Source organism: Ambystoma mexicanum, chromosome 10, assembly GCF_040938575.1.
Source record: "Ambystoma mexicanum isolate Mex_15411 chromosome 10, UKY_AmexF1_1, whole genome shotgun sequence".
NCBI classification, from domain to species: Eukaryota; Metazoa; Chordata; class Amphibia; order Caudata; family Ambystomatidae; genus Ambystoma; species Ambystoma mexicanum.
The window spans coordinates 717294437-717312412 of NC_090932.1; positions in this window are offsets into that span (position 1 = coordinate 717294437).

Sequence of the window (17976 nt, forward strand, 5' to 3'; positions counted from 1 at the left end):
CTGCGGCTGCGTGCCCCTTGTTACGTTCTTATACCGCTGTCCTACTTTCACTCGCTCCTCCTCCCTCCTCTGCACTTGCCGTGGCCGGCGTTCTCCGTGCGCAGCCACGTACCTCCTTTCGCCTTCCCCCGATCAACTCATTACCGTGTACCTCCGTTTCCACGCCCTTAACACAGCTCTCCTCCCCGCCACTCAAAAATAAAAGATGCCTGGTTCTCGAAATGTCCTATGTAAGCCCTGCTAGTGACGTCACCGATCCCTTCACACTACTGGTAAGTTCTTCATATATTCTTTAAGTCCAAAATACACTTGCAATCTACCCCCGTTACCCCACAGCTGTCTTCCTGTCACTCCTGGAACAAGGTAATCAATAATATAATCGGACTGCGCACGCTGCGTCGCCTCGCGTGTGATACGCCCCTCGACAGGAGGGCTTATCCAGCCAATTTTCTTCCGTATTGGGCAACTAGCTAGCTACCACCTACAGGGAAACGTCATCTATCTATCGAGTTTCCTGCTCGAACAATAGGGATCCTCATCTACTCATTGATCAATAATTGCCAAATCGTAGGAAACCGCACACATACACCCCTACACGTGGTCGCGACCTAGGCCAATCAGTGTCTATGAGCGGCCGCACGTGATGTTTTCGTGCTCCGCCCCCTTCTCTCCCGCAACGTAGCCGACTGCTCTCGCACTCGTCCGGCTACCATTCATTTCATTGCCAACACTAAATTATCAAACCTTCGCCGCGCACCTGTGCAACACCTCCCACCTCCGTATTCAATTCCTCCCCCCTCCCTCACAATTTTCACATTGCTTGTTGGGCGTGGCATACTCACCAAGTTCTCTTGATGCGGGGCCGCTCAACTGCGTGCACCCCTCCAAGCGGCTCGCCACCTCCCCTCGTCTGGACTACGTCTGGACACTCGCCAACCGCGGGCGGGATACTTCTCAACCGGCTCCCGAGGGCCAATATCCGGATTGCGCTGTCCGGTCTTCTCGCAGTTCCGCGATGGTCCTGTAGTCCTCAAAAAGGGGGCAGCGGCAGAGGGGGCCGCGCCGCCGGGCCTCCTCGCAACGGGAGTACTTGGAAAAATAAAAATAAAAGCGGACCTTAAACAGATCTCAGCAGTGCCTCCAACTTGTCGGGGGGGTAAATTCTCCCGGGGCCGGCTGGGCCGTCCGCGGACCTCTGGGCAGGGAGGCCCCAACTCCTCCCGTATATCCCAAAGAGATAGAGTATGAGACACACGCAAGAAGCAAGGTGATTCTGCTGTTTATTAAACAAAACGGCAGGGATGGCCAAGGATCGTACGCGTCCGTCCTGACACTCACTCAGCAGCGTGGGGCTTGCAGGCCCTTTTTACCTTAGCATGACGCGCTACTTGCGTCACCTTAGCAAAATTAGCAAAAAACCTATCGCCACTCTGGATTGGTTCCCCGAGTGGTAGGGTTAGTATAGCATACATATAGAGGACGTGGTTATTGGTTAAGGGTCAGTCAGGTGGTATACTTGGGTTGTCCCTTCAGTTTGATACATAAAAATTGTTTCATGAAGACCCCTGAGGATTGGTCAATGTTAATGGCGTCAGTGATAAGGGTCCCATGTTCTGATTGGTTCACCCGCAAGCCCTCCAGTCTGGGACCATCGCTGTTCCCAGCTCGCGGTGCACCTGTCATTTGCAACAATGTTTCACTATGGGTATGTGCAGACAATGTGAGGATTTATTCATAAGCAGGAAGGCCGACTACTCCCACTGCCGCAGATGTCCATTGAGTCGCTTAATTGTATCTGCCTGTGTCTTGAGACGGGGGGATCCAGACGCCTTCTTCCTCCTGGGCTTGGCACCCTATCAAGTTCGGCTTGGTCACGTGAGGTGGGGACCGTGGTTGAGGCAGAATTCTGCACAATTAATATTGCATTTCTCACGGTGTGCCTGGCTTATCTTGCAGGTGCGACCTTGGCGTCGGCTTGCGGAATGAGAGTTTGCAACGTTGTGCCCTTGACTGTCTGCTTTCACTGGGCTCATTCTGCAGGGTCAGCAACCGAACCCTTGCTCATTTAATGTTCATGGAAGCTTTTGCTTGCGGCCTACTTGGGCCTGGTGCATGGGTGGAACCATTTGATGCAGAGCGCTTTAGGTTACGGTATCATATTGCTCTATCCCCAGTATCGTGTCTCCGTTATATTCCTCATTATGGTACATGGTTTTAGAAGAAGCGTGAGCAAGCCTTTTTAGATAAGTTCATTATGCGTCTTGCGTTTCTGCATTTAAAAAGCCTATGTTAAAAATAATAAAGATGCACGTCCGTGGGTGTGTCCGTCGCCTACGTCATAGCACTGAGTATGTTCTTCGTGTGGATTGGTGTGGGAGTGTCCGGTGTGTATGTTGCACGAGTGTGCTGACCGTTAGCTAGGTCGTCATGGCATCTCTAACGATGTGTTGATTTGGTGCTGGATGGTTTAGTCGAGTTCATCCATGCCGCAGGTGTCGGCATGTGCAGGGCAGGCAGGTGGGCATGCGAGTGGGCACATCCGTATGTTCTTGTACCAGGGTATTTGGTCGTCTGGGAGATGGGCAAACTCCTCTCGTGGCGGGTGTCTGGGCCGTGATCCTCTAGGCCATGGTTGAGAGGGGATTGGTGGGTGCCTTTTGTTCACTTTTCCCACTTCAACATGATCTATATGTGCTCCTTTCCCCGCAAGCAACCCGCATCAGGTCTAATTGTCTGGCCCTAAAATCCAGCCCTACCAAGTGGTTGGACTCCTCCCATGATACCATAACAGACTACAGAGATTGCATCTCCCCTTCACAATGCACCTAGGCCATAAAAAAGGCCTACCCAAAACTGATCATCTGACATTCACGACAGCTGCTTCTGTCTTTCCCGAACCTTGTAAAACTAGTTTCTCATTCACACAGAGTTCAATTGCCCAACCCAGGTTTTCAGCCAGCACAATTTCTAACTTAGTAGAGAACACTGTGGCAAAACAGATCTGTATATTCATGCTGCCCAAAACCTATTTCCCTAGAGACCCCCATATATGTGTACCTACACATGTATGTTCAAGACAACCGCATCCACTCACACTAATTTTCCCATTGCAAATCTCCTACCTCAAATGCACACGGGGAGCTCCTTGCTACCTGGTTGTTAAGCACTATGTGGCTTGACACACCTATATTGCGTTTATATTGTATCAGCAGTTTTGACATTTATCCTGCTGCGCACATGCAATTCGAAAATGTAACAATTAAAACGCAAACAACTCAAAAATTACACATATCTCATTTTGATTAGCTATACTGGATTCATGATAAATTACCACATTATGTCAACATCGCTGTCACCCCAGTCACCAATATGGTACGCGAAATTCAAACTTCTCTTTACCTGTGGGACCTTTATCAACTACCCCGACATTTCCCATGATCTGAACTGGGAAAAGACAAAGAAGTGTTGGGATGGAATTTATTTCTTTGGGACTCATTACACGATAGGCGGTTAGGGTTTACCGGTACCGGTAAGGGCACCGGTACCGGTAAACCCTTACCGCCTTACTACGAGGTACCTTTGCGGGACCCGACCTTAACGGCTGGTGTAGACCAGCCGTTAAAGTTGGGACCCGCAAAGGGACCTTGGTGCTAATTACGGTACTGCAATTTGCGGTACCGTAATTAGCCCCTTCCCCATTCCCATTGAGCCCTATGGGGCAAAAATGGGAATGGGGAAGGGCCATGGAGAAAGCGGGGAATTACCGCCCCGCCAACCTTGGAATGGGGTGGTACTTCCCCTTTTCTCCATGGTGGTACCGGTTTGGTACCGGCAGCAACCATGGTGCTAATAGCACCATGGTTTACTGCATAACGTGTAATGAGGCCCTTTGTCTTATTGTACTTTCCCCTATTCTGGGGTTCTCGGATGCCATGTGTGTCCCTCTCTTGGGTTTGGGACATTGGGACCTGCATAACCCATAAAGGCTGCTGGGATGTCTTCACCTTCCATCCTATTGGGAAACTGCATCTCGCCTAGGGTACTCTCCTGAGTGCAACCCGGGACTCCCCTACCTAGGTGATCCTCGCTTGCTTGTCTACCCCCAGCATTGGGATCCAAAGGTGATGGCCCTCTATTGGCCACCTGAATAGAGGATTCTCAGGGTCTACATGGGAGAATACCCTGAGGTTTCTCACATACCCTTCCCCAAGAACAAGGAACAATTTTGAAGTTATAATTTAAGCTTCCCTTTGGACAATGATTACCTCTTTTCCAGATGTTTTCTATTTTTCTTAGTTCAAATGTGTTTCTCAAATGGGATTTGTTAGGGTTCTTTACTCCCTCTACTGGAGTTTCACTGGAGGGGACATAAAGGATGTCAGCACCTGATAGCTTAGCCTTACTTTCCCTATCTGGTCTCTCCTGAGTGGGATTTTCTGCCACATGATGATGAGATTGATTTTTATCAAGCGGGCAATATTTTGCCACATGACCAACCTTCCTACAAGAGTAACACAGTTTGAGCTTAGGACTCAAGAGTGTCAGTTCACCCTCCTTTGGAGGACAGAATTTTAATATGTGGACCCTCGTGCCGTATGATAACCGGGAATCTACTTGGGCAAGCAGTATTTTTACAGTTTCCACTGGGGACCCGGGTTCTAAAACATCATTATGTTGTAAAACATCATCTTTATTTTCTTGTTGGAACCCATGAATAGATCAAGTTCTATCTGAAGTATCTGGTAAAGATTTTAGAGAGATGGGACACAAGATCTATCCACAGTTGGCTTTCAAAGATAGATGATGTGAGGTAGATTGAATTTCCCCTTCAGAGTCAGAGTCTTCAGGAAAGTCAGCAATATATTCATCTTTTCACAGTCCTATACCAGGCTAATTAGCAGGTCTTCCTAGGTCTGGGAATTTATAGAGGTGTTTCACTAAGGAGGAAATATTTGTACCCTCCAGATGCACCGGAAAGTATTTAAAAGAGGGTTCCCGCTCTTGCGAAAAAAGGTCTGGTGGGCTAATAATAAGGGGTAAGCACCTCAAAGCTTGTTTTTCTGGGATTGAAGACTCTCCTTACTCTATTTTGTTTGCCTCCATAAGTTCCTCTTCTAGGTTCTTGAGACAGGACTTCATAACATGACCACAATCCCCACAAAATAGGCAATTTTCTGTATCAGAGGATTCTATCTCTTCTGTGGAAGCAGTAGAAAATATAGAGAGGGCTCTTTTCCATTTCTGATTCCATAAGGGCTCAGATGTTAAGTTGTCCTGAGAATCTCTTGCTCTATTTACATTATTACATAGAGGGGTTCTAGTGAGAGAGTCATTCGCTCAGATGGTACTTTATATGAGTCCCCTAGAAGAGGTTTTTCTAAGATTGGTATTTCTTTCTTTTCCATTTGGTGAGAAAAATGTTCCAGGGCCTTGTCCTCCCAAGTGGAGGGCTCCCACGTCTTTTCATATTCTAGGCTTCCCAATTTCTTCGCCCTTATTGACCCTCATATTCTTTGTGTTTGGTCTGCTACTCTCACACTTGACTGGTTCTTCAATTTTGGGTGTGTCATTGAGATATGTTTCTGGGGAAAATGATTCCTGTTCTTTAAGCTCAAGAGGGCAGTAGTCTGGATGGAATCTTAATTCTTTCCCTGAAGGATCGGGGTACTCTAAAGAAATGAGCGGTTAGTCAGGTGGTACCCGTTAGTTGGAAAAGGATGTTATTTCCAATGTCATATCCCTATTAGGGTGAGATAACTGTTCCCCTTCTCTACTGAATAGTTCAGAAAGGTCACTCTGGGAGAGGTCCATTGTCTTTGTGATTGTGATGGTCTTTATGGATATGGGTTCCCATATGCTCTCACAGATCAAGTCACCCACTATCTCTACCCTGCTGATCTTCAAGGGGGCAGAAGAGAAATTGAGTTAAACAAAGTTCAAACTATTTCCACATGACAACAGGGGTAACATTTCAAAATGTATTTCCTACATATATATGTGCCAGTCAATAGGAATGTGTCTTGTAACTCTATGGAGACTACCATTTTGTCTCTTACTGGCACCACATAATCCCAGGGACAAAACAGATTATACGTGTTTCCCTCCAATAGATTTCTCTCAGGAGCTAGGGCTTGTGGATTTAGAGACGGAAGATGACTCCCATCCCAAAGTTGGAATGCTTTAGGGCTTTTGGCTCTTCTTGTTCAGGAAAAAATGACTTGTTGGTGGAGAAGAGGATATTATCTGTTTTCTTGGGGTCCAAGCTTGTCAGTATATTGAGTTTTAAAGGATGTTGTTCTCTAATCTGGCGGGGTCCCAATCTTTTATGAATTGAGCCACATCACACTCCTGACATCATATGTGAAACAGCTATGATATCAAGAGAAACACAGACTCAAAGTATTCATTTAAACACATTTATTTACTAAGGTTCCTGACTGGGTCTAACTATGGAGGGTTAGATCCCTTAACTGATGTTTCTAATGGCCGTCATTGTCTAATAGTCCAAAATTAAAGTCTGTCTATGTCTAAACCTATGCTTGCCCTAACTCTTTACAAAAATGTGATGGAAAGTATTTTAAAAAGGAAAATTAGTGGTTCAACAAAAATTGGGAACCAAAACTTGGTTTCAGGCGGGCTTCTCACAGATGCCATTTGGTCAATGTCACAAAAATAAGTTCAATCAAAAGGGCTGTTTGTAAGACTTTGTCCACAGGGTCCTTACAGTTATTTCAAATACCTTCAGTGTATTTGAGTTCCTTGGGGTTCCCTTCCCGAGCTTCAATTTATTCAAATTTCAAACGCCAGAAAAGAAATGTAACTTATTTCCTCTTGATGCTTCTTGGGGTTCCCTTCCGCCATGCTCAACCCTTTCAACACCATAAAGAAAACTGATAAGTCTCCAGCTCGGTTGGGCCTCTTAGGGTTCCCTTCCTCAAGCTAAGGCCCCTTCAAACTTAAAAAAAAAGTCAGTTCTATCAGGATGCTCTTTGCTTTCCTCAATAGGCCTCTCAGGGTTCCCTTCCCTAAAATCAGGCCTCTTCCAGCTTGCAACACAGAACAACATATATCACAGTTCATTTTTGGTTTCTCAGGGTGCCCTTCCACAAGCTTAGGCCCATGTAGTTCCAAACACAAATTCATCTGGGCAGAATGTGCCTTTTCCTTATAAACAGTTTTTCTTACATACAATTCTCTCATGGAGTAGAATCAGAGGCTTTCAAAAAAATGCCTGGCTCTTTGCTTTCCCTCAGCGTGATCACTCTGATCCTTTGCCCCTCTCTTTGTTTCTTACTCTTGCTTTCTTTTGCACTTTTTATCTTCAGGTGCTTCCTGCACACTTGCTCTGTCCTTCATACCTTCTCTCTGTTGCAGGCTTGTTTGATTCTTCTGGGTACCCTCTGCACTTATTTCCTTTTTGCTGAGTCGCTCACACCCTTTCTACACTGTCTTTTTCCTATTGTGCCTCTTGCACACTTCTATCACTCTTCTGTGCACACCTGCACTGTTGCCTTCCTTTTTATCGTGCCCCAGGCACTTTTCCTTTACTCTTCTTGTGCTGCCTTGCACCCTCTTTTCTGTTACGGGTCACTCGCACCCTTGTGCACACTTGCACTGTTACTTCTCTTTACTTTCTCTCACTTTCCGCTCCTATCAGTCTTTTGCTCCCTTTCCGCTCTGATCTGCCTTTCGCTTTATTTTCTGCTCCGTTCTGTCAACTTTACATATTCTGCTTCGCTCTTGCTTTCAGGTGTGCTTCCAGCTTTTCTATACTTTTCTTAGCTTTCAAGTCCACAACTTTCTCCTGCTCCGCTCTCATCCAAACGCACGCTCATTAGTTTTACTAAGATTCTTCACAACACTCACTGGGCAGCATCACTTTGAGAGGCAGGCCCTCCACAATATGTGGGGTCGAGATCAGGGTCTCATAACCTTCCCCTCAGACACCCTTGGGGTTGGCACAATCCCAAGGAAACAAGCACTCTCATGAACCTGGCCGCCATAGTGCAGGCTACGTTTCTCAGGCTCCCTGCAGGCACCGCTCCCTCGCCATGCTGCAGCCCTTAATCCACACTGGGCAAGCATCCATGCACGCCGTCCTCCTCCAGCCTGCATCTCCTGCTTCTCTCTGCTCCTGGGCTCCTCCCGTCCAGACTGCATCCCCAGCTAGCTCATCCATCTGTGCAAAAACCACACCCTTCACAGTAAGAATACCAGTCAAGTGGAGTCAGGTGTGAATAGTCACTATTACATGCCTAACACTGCCTGACTGTATTAGTGGGACAAATTCAGTTCTTTCTAGGGTAGATTTCCCTTATTTTCCCCATGTTATTCCTTTGGGCAATCTTTACTGATCTTAGTTGCCTCTTTCTCGTCTCAGTATTTGTTGGAAATGGGGAGGGGGAGATGGGGTGAGATGAGAATTGACATTTACAGGATACATTGTTACAAAGTAACTGGTGAAGAATAGGGGAAGACCGTGTGGTCCTAGTTTGGAAGACAACAGGTGACTCTCTTTGTATTAAATTACTTCTTATATTAAAATGTAGTTTGATTGGGAATAATTCTCTAATGCGCCAATCTTAGTGTTCAAAAAGACAAAATATTTTCAGGTGAGTCAAATATTGGAATAACAGGCTGACACTGTGTTTAGATTGTTAATGAGCGCGTGCTCTATTTGAGGTTTTATTCTTGATTTGCTGGTGTTACTTCACACCAAAGTAAAAAATAAATATCTCAATAGATCCTTATGATTAATCCTAGTTAATTATTACTCTTTGATTATTTGATTATTATTCTCTCAACACGTGTTTCCCCATTCAAGTTTTGAATGGTTCATCAGGAGAGAAAGAGTAACCTTTATTAATGACAATAATAATGAGCAGTGATGGTTCATTCAAAGATCCTAGTTTGGAAGGATATCAAGAGATTTTGCAGGTAAGTACCTTTAAGGCTGTTAAGCTTAGAAATGTTTGTAGAAATGGCCTTGATAAGCCAGGTGTCCTGTGTGTTCCTTTCGGATGCACCTATGTTACCGAACCAAACAATGCAAGTCCAGGCCTGTATAAGGGTTCCCATGAAATGAATTGGGGAAAGACAAAGAAGTGTTGGAATGGAAGTTATGTCTTTGTCTTATTTTACTTTCCCCTTTTCTGGGGTTTGTTCTTGGATGACATGTTTATCCCTCTCTTGGGTTTGGTTCATTAGGACCTGCATAGCCCATAAAAGCTTCTGGGATTTCTTCACGTACCATCCCGTTGGGATACTGTGTCTCATCTAGGGTGATCCTGCCTCACTTGTCCATTGCCAGGGTTGTGATCCAAAAGTGATGGCCCACCCCTGACCACTTGAATAGAGGATTATCCGGGTCTACATGGGAGAATTCCTCTAAGTTTCTCAAATTATCCATGTATTGTCATAGATGATCATCTGTAAAAAGACAATGAGTCAACATTTTTGGATCTAAAGATAATGCTGTTGTATGATCTCAGGATCAATGTCCACAAAGAGGTAATTTTCTATGCTGTACACCAGTTCACCCAAACCATCCAATCTTCGTTACCCCACCACACTAACCCACTCTACTTCACCCTTTTCAACCAACCTCACACCACTCAGCTACTTTACCTCAGCCCACCATCCCCTGCTAGTTCACCCAACTCACCCACTCTGGTTCAACCCACTCACCCACTCTATATCACCTTACTCATCCACTCTACCTCCACCTGCTCACTCACTACCACTGATGCATTCTACCTCACATGAATCAAACACTCTATCTCAACCAACTCACCAACTCCAACTGATCCATCTCTACTGCATCCCATTCAAAATCTCTGACTAACCCATTCAAAGACTCCAACTCACTCTCATGCCCTCTGTATGCATCACAGGCTAGACCATATGATTTCTAACACTCTAACACAAATAAGGTAAATCAGGTGACCCATGTGAAGGGCTGGATGGAGACACTAAAAGATTTTTAGAATGCCCGCTTCACAGATAAGACTAACTTTGTAATTACAAAATTCATTGGGATGGCATGTAGGAGCAAAGAACACTTTCAAAGCAAGCCCAACTAGAATCTTCCAGTCAAATGGCATGTGTGGTGCACCATTTCCAAGAGACCATAGGAGCCCTGATATATTTGTGAGTCATAATGGACACAGCCTCCTTTAAAAAGATGATAATTAAGTGGGGATGTTCCCTTACGCTAGGAAGTAATACCAGGTGGACACATGCTGCAAATTAAGCATTTTTCGGGATAATGCCCAATAGCCATGCTCTGCAGCTACGTTGATGGTGGTATCTCAAGGTTTTGTTGACAGGCTCTTACCCCAGGTATCTGTGCAAGGTGGATAATCCATATTATTAAGGTGCTTCCCATGATCATGGAGTGCAATGGTGCTGCAACCGTTTGTGAATGCACTGCATGCCCTCCTCTAAATAATCAGCCTATTATGCTAGTTTACTCAGAAACTCAACTTATATACTTAGTCATTTATCCAATAAAAACATTACAATTAAGAAATACATACCAGAATTGCTTTTAAAGGTTTTACTGCAGGAGCAAACCCCCATGTTCAGCACAGTATGATAAGGCGTACAGTAAAAACAAAGAGTTACCTGCACATAGTAACTTTGGGAGGGGAATGTGAAAGAACAGACAGAGTCAATATGAGTTGAGAGTTGACATCTGCTGCGAGTATTGCAGACAAGATGGGTGTTGTAAAGGGAGTGTTTACAGCTGCCACTGGTACCAGAGATCAAGCATATGAGAGGTGGGTGAGATACAAAAGATGAGGAGAGAAAGGTGGGATGCCGGACAGGAATTGTGACAACTGCCACTGGTCTGAGGGACTAAATGGAAGAAGGGCATGTCTGGAAAGGGAAGCCACAGGGGCCAGGGGTTTTCCCTTACTTTATAAAGTATACATTTTTTGTTCATATCATTTTTACAAAGAGGGCTGTGCACAAATTTGAGGGTGGTGTTTCTCAGAAGAGCATGCTTTGTTGTCCAATCCATTAAAATCACTTGCTTTCAACACTGCTGCTTGTGATCAAAACTGACACAATGTTTGAAAATGATGCATTCCATTTGACCTGGGTAGTACATACAGGTATTAATAATCACATGGTGTCCCCTGCTAAGATAGTTTTCAGTACATAATTGGGAAACAATGGACCATCACTCTTCTTTTCAGAGTCATGGGGTGGTACTGGGGACTCATGGCATCTGAGGCATAAAATGGGAATGGTGGCAAGAAGCCAAACAAGCCGGTGTGACATTTCTGGTTGTTGTGGACTGTGAGGGTGGTATTGAGTAAGGGGAAGCTAGGGGCTGAAAGAGTCTTGGCCAGTTTGGAAAAGGCAGAGCTGCAAGTGTGCGTGTTGATGAGGAAACATCTGTGGTGCAATAGTAGGGGCAGATGAGGAGAAGGTAGGGGTGTGAGTGAGGTGAATGTGGGGGGCAGGTAGGGAGAGTGTTAGGAGAAGGTGGAAGGGCAAGAGTGGATGTAGGTGGGGAGAAGGCAGGGTTGGCGAGTTGGGAAGGTCTAGAGACCCAACAAGGTTGAGGATTCCACAATCACCCTCTTGATGTGCCTCTACAATTTCTAATTGAATGGGAGGACTGTCACTGAGTCTGTGTACACTATGAACAAGAAGCCAGGAAGGCCTCTTGTGAACCTTCAACTTGGAGCACATCTTTTCCATATCCGCTGCTGCATGTTGGTAACATGGGTGGCAAAGCCGTAGCTCTGGCCTAATGGGCACTTTGGTTGATTGTGTCTAATGCTTATTGTTCAGTCCAGCACCTACTTCTCTGCTTCTTTCTCAAACTACTGAGCTTCTTGAAGGGCTTCTGTCAAGGGAAATTATATTATTTTATAATACAAATTTTATGTATATATATATATATATATATATATATATATATATATATATATATTACCAATCCTGCGGTAGCGGGCCTGTAGTTATGGTTAGGTTGCTCAACCCATAGGAAGAACACTTTTTGGTGGCTTATAACTTCGCCCCTGATGGACGAATCTTTCTACCAAGGTAATATATGTCTGGGTCCGATTGATTCTGCAAGGTTTCGTGAGGTTTCGTGCAGGGGAGGGCAAAGTTATACGGGGTCCCATTATTTGTAGTTTTTCCCATAGACGCAATGGAAAAAAGTTTTCTCACACCTACAGCCTAAACCGCTGGACAGATTTTCACCAAATTTGTAACAGCAAAAAAAACCACCCAAAACTAGATACAAAAAATAGTGATATCTGGGTTCAGTCCGTGGACTAGTGTCCCTGTACAGTCCACGGACGGGCCTCCGATAGGTCCAGAGGGGTGTGTGACATGAGACGCATCCGCTGATTGAGTGAAGAGCATGACATGGGTCATATTTTTGGAAACGCCCGCCCTGTTGGATCCACGGACAGCCACTGGTGTCCGCAGACAGCGTGGTGGGGAACAAGTCTTGAAAACACATTTTGGGTTATTTGGTGGTGGAAATAGGGGCTGGGAGGGGTGGAATAAAGATGATATGGAGCTGTTTTTCTAGGTGAAAAAGCAGGTGTGGGTGCCACCCACTCCGGGGAACTGCGGTAGTCCCTGGATAGCTTTGGGAATGAGTGGCTTGGAAAAGATATATGAGGTTATTTGATGGGTCAAAGTGGGCATAGAAAAGGTAGGGGAGTGGAATGAAGGTGTTATGGAGTTGTTTTTCTAGGTAAAAAAAAGGTTTGCAAATGCTGCCAATCCCGTGTTCACTTTGGGTGTCCGTAGACATAATTTTGATTGCAGGGGGTTCAGGGTGATTTTTATTATTTGACGGTGTATTGTATGTACGTGTCATATGATTAATTGTATTGTGGCGGTTGTGGCCAGTGACTAGATTCTGGGGGGCATGGCCGTAGGCCATGGCCCCAAAAATCTGTCCACTGGCCACAACCACCACAGTAGTAATATGTGTGTAGTAATTATGGGTAATGTAGTAGAAGTATGGGGTTCAAGGAGAGTTTTGTTATTTTTGTATTTTATTATGGTTTTCAAAGTGGCTCTTGGCTTTATGTAAGGGAAGGTTGACTTCCCTCAGGAGTGTCTTTATCTAGTTGAGCTTCAATGTATTCCTTTTGTTGGCATTCAATGTCCAACATTTCTTTGTATTGTTTGAAATTGTCATTTGTTATACTACTTTCATATGCTTTGAATGCAGCTTCAAATGAGTCATAGTCTCCTAATAATTCTTCTTTTCTCCAAAGTTTCAAAAGTTGGAGTAGGGCCATGTATTTCAGTTCTCTGTATTGTGGAGATTTAAATGAAAACTTGATATGATATATTAGACTGGGTTTTGTAAGTTTCACTAGGCTTCCTTCACAAGTTGAGACTAAATATTTGCCAGTTGTCTCATTTGCCGTGACATTGTTTTTGTAGGTGTAGTTTTGGACAATGTTGTACAGACTTATGTTTCCCAAAGCAGCACTTCTTTTGGGTATTATGTGTCAATTCAATTGTTTTTTAAAATGTACTGGCTGGTGGGATCATTTGTGGCTGTGGCTTCTATCTCTTGGTAGGATTTTAGTACTCTTGTTCGGGATGAGGCTGGAACCAAGGTTTAGACAGACAATGGCCCTCATTACGACCCTGGCGGAAATCGTGGTGCAAAATGCACCATGGAGCACGGCGGAAAGCTGCCGATAGCGCCATGGGGGTTGGCGGATTTTCCGCCCCATTCCGACCTTGGCGGGGCGGTAAATCCCCATCCCCCATTTTACCCTTCCCCATTCCCATTTTTGCCCCATAGGGTATAATGGGAGTGGGGAAGGCGTTAATTACGCCACCGTAAAATACGGTGGCGTAATTAACAACAAGGTCCCGTAGCGCCATGGATTTCTCCGCCCGGAAAAACCAGGCGGAAAACGCTCCATGGCGCTACGGGAACTCGTAGTAGGGCGGACGGGTCCGCCGCGAATACCGCTGGCGTAAACCCACTCCGCCAGGGTCGTAATGAGGCCCAATGTCTTCAATGTCTTCTGCACCTGTTAAATGGTCTGCAGCTTCATACCACCCGTATTCTCTGTGGGAGAGTATTTGTATACCAAAGCTGTACAAATTTTGTGATAGTGTTTTGTCAGATGATATGTCATTCTGGAGATATTTTAGCTCTGTTTTCTCAGCTTTGATGGGACATATCTTGCTACGGCAGTCTGCAATGCATTCTATGTCTATGTTTGGATTACACAAGAGGACAATGATTCCATTGTAATCACTAATGTACTTTGATGCTACGTCCCATGAAATGTTGTATGTATTTTTAGGGGAGTCACCTTTTACGCTGTGTCTAACAGAAGAAATTAAGCTATTTACTGGTCCTTTTTGCAAACTGGTCTAGGGAAGCCAAAACGACATTTGGTATAGTATTTGCCTTTGTTTTTATATCAACGTCGGCAGTATTTGCAACACTTATGTTTTAGGAAGCATAAGATTTGTGTATATAGTTCACTATCTGTGGTTTCTGAAGGGATTTCATGGGTAATGTATTTTTGAATAAACTGTAAAATATTGGTGTCACTATAATGGCAACATCTATGAGCATCTTTCATCCACAAAAGCATGTGGATGTGTGGTATTGATATTCTTTTCTCCAAAAGAAGTGTTGCACTTCTCAGAGCAGAGGGGTAGGATTATTGCAGATAAAGTGCAGCATGGCAATGAGGTGATGGGGAAAGTACCATGAAACATTGATAGGATCAAGAAAACCGAGTTCTCCAAGTGTTTTTATATCTAGTCCGTCTTTATTTTGGTTTTCAGTGCATAAGAAGTTGTGCAAGTCATCCCAAGCATACTCTGCACAGCTTAAAGTAACAAACCATGTGGGTGGGTTCCTTAGCATACACGGTACATCAGTGGGACAACGGAACGAGTATTCTTTTGTACCGTACATGTTTGCCAAGAGATTTGTGATACTTGACTGCAAAACCTCATCTTTGTCTTTTATCTTTTGAAGCTGTTGGGTAGTGGACATGTTTAAAAAGTTACAGGCTGTCTTTAATGTGTGTGCAACTCCATAACATAGATTTGCTATTTCACTTTCGAAGAGGAGGTGGAAAATATATCTGAAATTTTGTCTATATCTGGGGTCTTCAGAATACATTCTTAAAGAGCAAAATTCTGATAGACTAATTTGTGTGGACCTTTCATCATATCTTCCTCCTTATCCTGTAGGAAAGAGTAGTGGAAAAGAAAGTGCTTCTATACTTTTTTCCCATATGCTCATTGAGGATCCTTTGGCTTGATGCATTTGATATTTTTCTAATGCATAATCAATGGTGTCTTTGGAGTGTAGTGCCTGAATTGTATACTGGTCCTAAATGTTGGCTGTAGTAACAGGATCTACACGTTCAAATTAGCCAGTTGCTGGTGAATCTTGAATTATTTGGGTGTTTTCTTCTATGTTTACATCTTTGTAGCATTCATTGCTTTCTTTTAGATTTTGTAGGGCTTATCTAACTTTGTTTAAGCTGACTAGTTGTTGCCAAATTCTTTTGTCTTTTGTTGGTACACCATTAACTAGTACAATAAAAGATTGATCTATTGGTTGTTGTACTCATAGAGTTTCTAATTGTTCTTTGAGATCTAATGGCAAATATACTTCTTTCCCACGGATGCCGTTTAGTTACTCAGATGGGGGTAATTTGGCTGATTTTGGTTGAAGGCGTATTATAGCTTGAAATGGGTGTACTGTTTGGATTATAATGCTCTCATACAAGTTACGCTCTTTGAGAACTTTTGAAAGTGGGCATATTTCGAAGTCATTAGTGATAGCACGTGATGGCGCTTGGTTATTGTCAAGTTTTGCCTGGTATTTAAGCAGATGTGTTTTGAAACATAGCTATTTCTTTTTAGTATGTCTTTGTTAGGACGTTGGTGTTTATGAGGTTTTCGGTAATGTTTTCTGAAGTAACAGATGTTTCTAAGTCTTCAGTTCAAAAGTATTTACTTTGAATATGCTCTATTCCTTGAAACCGTTCTTTGGCTGTTCCATGTAGGAGAATGTTATTTAAATTTTGAAGTTCTAGAGCAGGACTTTTTGCATAGTATAGTGTATGCACAAGATTCCGTATGGCAGAATGGTGTGTTGCTGACATTTTAAATTGGTGGAAGGTGCTTTTGCAAGCAGTGATGTCATCAATGATATTTGTGATGTCATCTTTGATGTCCTGGGTGTTAGTCTTAGTAGTGCACGGTGGTGGCGAGAGTTATGGATGCTTAGCTTACCATAACTGGCAAATTTCAGGGGTTTTTCAATTTTACTTGTAACCATAACGCCCCTTTAACAACATTTTTTTACTGAATTTCATAGGTTTTTAGTAGCACAAATTAACCATAGCATCCCTTTAACACATTTTTTTTTCACTGAATATAGATATAGATGTCATTCATTTGAATGGTTTTACTAGGATTCCTTTAGTTTATATAAATATACCATACAACATACTGAACCCCCTGTCCCACGCTAGTGGTTGGGTTGTCTGCGGAATGTGCGCATGTCCGCGGATGGACTCAGTCACATGAACACTATCCAAAAACTCAGGGGGTATCTTACATTGTTGTATCATGCAATAAAACACACTGAACATGTTCAAAAAGCAGCATATGAGTAAATCACATTAAAAAATAAATAAGAAGTGCAAACTGTATATGTAAGACACCAACAGTCCAATTACATAGCATATAAAACATAATGGAGCATATGAAAATAAATAACATATACCTCCAACAGAATTACCTCACTGATGCTTTATACAGAAACTGCACAACAAATATCAACAGCACACCTACATAGCAGTAACAGGAAAACTAAAAAACAAACTGGTAAGTACACTACATTCATTCCTATATTTATAAAGGTTCTGTAGTATGATACACTAAAACATATATATATTTTTTACACAGAAATGTCTAGTACTTTGCAGTGGCTTGAAGAAAATGTTCCCCACGACAAAAAGAGTGAAAACAGTGATACTAATGGTAGACACTGCACTTTCCTAAATTAGCTAATTAATAGACATTATTTTGTGTGTACCTAACTCATTTATTTTAATTTATTAGAACATACAAAAAAGGAGAATAATACTGAAACAATACATCATGTACTAATGGAAGAACAAACAGACACTGTGGAAAATCATCTACAATGTTTAGAACAAAAAATGGATCAATTAATGACCAATTTCACTATTTTAAAGAACCTGGTAGAAAATCATATTATGGAAAAAATAAAATATCACTGTCCCACGTGCACCTGTAACCCTTCTCCATGTCCCAGTCAACCATCCCCCAAAAATTCCCATCAACAAAAACATTATGATGAGATCTCAAACCCCTCCTCCCCTACCATCCAACATGTAGAAAACCCTAATTCCCCTGTATATGTTTCAATTTCTGCTTCCCCTTCTCTTGCATAATTTCTGTATTTTCGTACAATGATAAAATATGATGTATACTGTTCCTATATTTCTCTGTGTCTTTTTTTTAATTAAAAAGCTGTTAGGGTGTCCGCGGACGGTGCAACTGTCCGGGATGTCTGCAATTAACCAAAATGGGGGTGTCCTAAGGACACTGTGACTGTTTGCACTGTCCGCAATCAAAATGGAGGTGTCCGTAAGACACATAATCTGTCTTCATGTCTGCTGTTAGTCAAAATAGGGTGTCCTAAGAACATCCCCCTGTTCGTATTGTCCGCAATCAGCGTGAATGTGTCCGTAGAACACATAACCCGTCCACATGTCTGCAAAGTTATGGCGCACCTTTAATTCGTTTGGGGACTAAAACCCTGTCCGTTGGACACCTGTATGCATGCGCATCCCACCCTCGGGTTCTACGAACATCGTGCCTGTTCGTAACTGTCCACAACACGTGTGTCGCACTTTTAATTAGTTCAGGGATGCAAACACTGCCCATAGAACATCCGCG